Below are 4874 nucleotides of genomic sequence, written 5' to 3' on the forward strand. Positions count from 1 at the left end.
GAATTGCACCTTGCAATGCGGAGAAATTACTGTTTGTGCATTTACAATATTCATTGATTTTTGCCATTGAAAAACATCATGTTATTCATATACCAGAAATGATTGAAGCTACTGACTGAATGAAAGGAGCTGGCATCTCACTCTCTTTGAATCTTCTTTATCATGCTAAGAGGAGCAGGAAAAAGCAAAAAATTTCAGAATTGCACCTTGCAATGCGGAGAAATTGCAGTTTGTGCATTTACAATATTCATTGATTTTTGCCATTGAAAAACGTCCAGAAATGATTGAAGCTACTGACTGAATGAAAGGAGCTGGCATCTCACTCTCTTTGAATCTTCTTTATCATGCTAAGAGGAGCAGGAAAAAGCAAAAAATTTCAGAATTGCACCTTGCAATGCGGAGAAATTACTGTTTGTGCATTTACAATATTCATTGATTTTTGCCATTGAAAAACGTCCAGAAATGATTGAAGCTACTGACTGAATGAAAGGAGCTGGCATCTCACTCTCTTTGAATCTTCTTTATCATGCTAAGAGGAGCAGGAAAAAGCAAAAAATTTCAGAATTGCACCTTGCAATGCGGAGAAATTACTGTTTGTGCATTTACAATATTCATTGATTTTTGCCATTGAAAAATGTCCAGAAATGATTGAAGCTACTTACTGAATGAAAGGAGCTGGCATCTCACTCTCTTTGAATCTTCTTTATCATGCTAAGAGGAGCAGGAAAAAGCAAAAAATTTCAGAATTGCGCCTTGCAATGCGGAGAAATTACTGTTTGTGCATTTACAAAATTCATTGATTTTTGCCATTGAAAAACATCATGTTATTCATATACCAGAAATGATTGAAGCTACTGACTGAAGGAAAGGATCTGGCATCTCACTCTCTTTGAATCTTCTTTGTCATGCTAAGAGGAGCAGGAAAAAGCAAAAAATTTCAGAATTGCACCTTGCAATGCGGAGAAATTACTGTTTGTGCATTTACAATATTCATTGATTTTTGCCATTGAAAAACGTCCAGAAATGATTGAAGCTACTGACTGAATGAAAGGAGCTGGCATCTCACTCTCTTTGAATCTTCTTTATCATGCTAAGAGGAGCAGGAAAAAGCAAAACATTTCAGAATTGCACCTTGCAATGCGGAGAAATTACTGTTTGTGCATTTACAATATTCATTGATTTTTGCGATTGAAAAACATCATGTTATTCATATACCAGAAATGATTGAAGCTACTGACTGAATGAAAGGAGCTGGCATCTCACTCTCTTTGAATCTTCTTTATCATGCTAAGAGGAGCAGGAAAAAGTAAAAAATTTCAGAATTGCACCTTGCAATGCGGAGAAATTACTGTTTGTGCATTTACAATATTCAATGATTTTTGCCATTGAAAAACGTCCAGAAATGATTGAAGCTACTGACTGAATGAAAGGAGCTGGCATCTCACTCTCTTTGAATCTTCTTTATCATGCTAAGAGGAGCAGGAAAAAGCAAAAAATTTCAGAATTGCACCTTGCAATGCGGAGAAATTACTGTTTGTGCATTTACAATATTCATTGATTTTTGCCATTGAAAAACGTCCAGAAATGATTGAAGCTACTGACTGAATGAAAGGAGCTGGCATCTCACTCTCTTTGAATCTTCTTTATCATGCTAAGAGGAGCAGGAAAAAGCAAAAAATTTCAGAATTGCACCTTGCAATGCGGAGAAATTACTGTTTGTGCATTTACAATATTCATTGATTTTTGCCATTGAAAAATGTCCAGAAATGATTGAAGCTACTGACTGAATGAAAGGAGCTGGCATCTCACTCTCTTTGAATCTTCTTTATCATGCTAAGAGGAGCAGGAAAAAGCAAAAAATTTCAGAATTGCGCCTTGCAATGCGGAGAAATTACTGTTTGTGCATTTACAAAATTCATTGATTTTTGCCATTGAAAAACATCATGTTATTCATATACCAGAAATGATTGAAGCTACTGACTGAAGGAAAGGATCTGGCATCTCACTCTCTTTGAATCTTCTTTGTCATGCTAAGAGGAGCAGGAAAAAGCAAAAAATTTCAGAATTGCACCTTGCAATGCGGAGAAATTACTGTTTGTGCATTTACAATATTCATTGATTTTTGCCATTGAAAAACGTCCAGAAATGATTGAAGCTACTGACTGAATGAAAGGAGCTGGCATCTCACTCTCTTTGAATCTTCTTTATCATGCTAAGAGGAGCAGGAAAAAGCAAAACATTTCAGAATTGCACCTTGCAATGCGGAGAAATTACTGTTTGTGCATTTACAATATTCATTGATTTTTGCGATTGAAAAACATCATGTTATTCATATACCAGAAATGATTGAAGCTACTGACTGAATGAAAGGAGCTGGCATCTCACTCTCTTTGAATCTTCTTTATCATGCTAAGAGGAGCAGGAAAAAGTAAAAAATTTCAGAATTGCACCTTGCAATGCGGAGAAATTACTGTTTGTGCATTTACAATATTCAATGATTTTTGCCATTGAAAAACGTCCAGAAATGATTGAAGCTACTGACTGAATGAAAGGAGCTGGCATCTCACTCTCTTTGAATCTTCTTTATCATGCTAAGAGGAGCAGGAAAAAGCAAAAAATTTCAGAATTGCACCTTGCAATGCGGAGAAATTACTGTTTGTGCATTTACAATATTCATTGATTTTTGCCATTGAAAAACGTCCAGAAATGATTGAAGCTACTGACTGAATGAAAGGAGCTGGCATCTCACTCTCTTTGAATCTTCTTTATCATGCTAAGAGGAGCAGGAAAAAGCAAAAAATTTCAGAATTGCACCTTGCAATGCGGAGAAATTACTGTTTGTGCATTTACAATATTCATTGATTTTTGCCATTGAAAAACATCATGTTATTCATATACCAGAAATGATTGAAGCTACTGACTGAATGAAAGGAGCTGGCATCTCACTCTCTTTGAATCTTCTTTATCATGCTAAGAGGAGCAGGAAAAAGTAAAAAATTTCAGAATTGCACCTTGCAATGCGGAGAAATTACTGTTTGTGCATTTATAATATTCAATGATTTTTGCCATTGAAAAACGTCCAGAAATGATTGAAGCTACTGACTGAACGAAAGGAGCTGGCATCTCACTCTCTTTGAATCTTCTTTATCATGCTAAGAGGAGCAGGAAAAAGCAAAAAATTTCAGAATTGCACCTTGCAATGCGGAGAAATTACTGTTTGTGCATTTACAATATTCAATGATTTTTGCCATTGAAAAACGTCCAGAAATTATTGAAGCTACTGACTGAATGAAAGGAGCTGGCATCTCACTCTCTTTGAATCTTCTTTATCATGCTAAGAGGAGCAGGAAAAAGCAAAAAATTTCAGAATTGCACCTTGCAATGCGGAGAAATTACTGTTTGTGCATTTACAATATTCATTGATTTTTGCCATTGAAAAACGTCCAGAAATGATTGAAGCTACTGACTGAATGAAAGGAGCTGGCATCTCACTCTCTTTGAATCTTCTTTATCATGCTAAGAGGAGCAGGAAAAAGCAAAAAATTTCAGAATTGCACCTTGCAATGCGGAGAAATTACTGTTTGTGCATTTACAATATTCATTGATTTTTGCCATTGAAAAATGTCCAGAAATGATTGAAGCTACTGACTGAATGAAAGGAGCTGGCATCTCACTCTCTTTGAATCTTCTTTATCATGCTAAGAGGAGCAGGAAAAAGCAAAAAATTTCAGAATTGCGCCTTGCAATGCGGAGAAATTACTGTTTGTGCATTTACAAAATTCATTGATTTTTGCCATTGAAAAACATCATGTTATTCATATACCAGAAATGATTGAAGCTACTGACTGAAGGAAAGGATCTGGCATCTCACTCTCTTTGAATCTTCTTTGTCATGCTAAGAGGAGCAGCAAAAAGCAAAAAATTTCAGAATTGCACCTTGCAATGCGGAGAAATTACTGTTTGTGCATTTACAATATTCATTGATTTTTGCCATTGAAAAACGTCCAGAAATGATTGAAGCTACTGACTGAATGAAAGGAGCTGGCATCTCACTCTCTTTGAATCTTCTTTATCATGCTAAGTGGAGCAGGAAAAAGCAAAACATTTCAGAATTGCACCTTGCAATGCGGAGAAATTACTGTTTGTGCATTTACAATATTCATTGATTTTTGCGATTGAAAAACATCATGTTATTCATATACCAGAAATGATTGAAGCTACTGACTGAATGAAAGGAGCTGGCATCTCACTCTCTTTGAATCTTCTTTATCATGCTAAGCGGAGCAGGAAAAAGTAAAAAATTTCAGAATTGCACCTTGCAATGCGGAGAAATTACTGTTTGTGCATTTACAATATTCAATGATTTTTGCCATTGAAAAACGTCCAGAAATGATTGAAGCTACTGACTGAATGAAAGGAGCTGGCATCTCACTCTCTTTGAATCTTCTTTATCATGCTAAGAGGAGCAGGAAAAAGCAAAAAATTTCAGAATTGCACCTTGCAATGCGGAGAAATTACTGTTTGTGCATTTACAATATTCATTGATTTTTGCCATTGAAAAACATCATGTTATTCATATACCAGAAATGATTGAAGCTACTGACTGAATGAAAGGAGCTGGCATCTCACTCTCTTTTAATCTTCTTTATCATGCTAAGAGGAGCAGGAAAAAGCAAAAAATTTCAGAATTGCACCTTGCAATGCGGAGAAATTGCAGTTTGTGCATTTACAATATTCATTGATTTTTGCCATTGAAAAACGTCCAGAAATGATTGAAGCTACTGACTGAATGAAAGGAGCTGGCATCTCACTCTCTTTGAATCTTCTTTATCATGCTAAGAGGAGCAGGAAAAAGCAAAAAATTTCAGAATTGC

This window comes from Phyllobates terribilis, unplaced genomic scaffold (genome assembly GCF_046119375.1).
Source record: "Phyllobates terribilis strain yellow unplaced genomic scaffold, ASM4611937v1 Scaffold_1716__1_contigs__length_223550, whole genome shotgun sequence".
NCBI lineage: Eukaryota > Metazoa > Chordata > Amphibia > Anura > Dendrobatidae > Phyllobates > Phyllobates terribilis.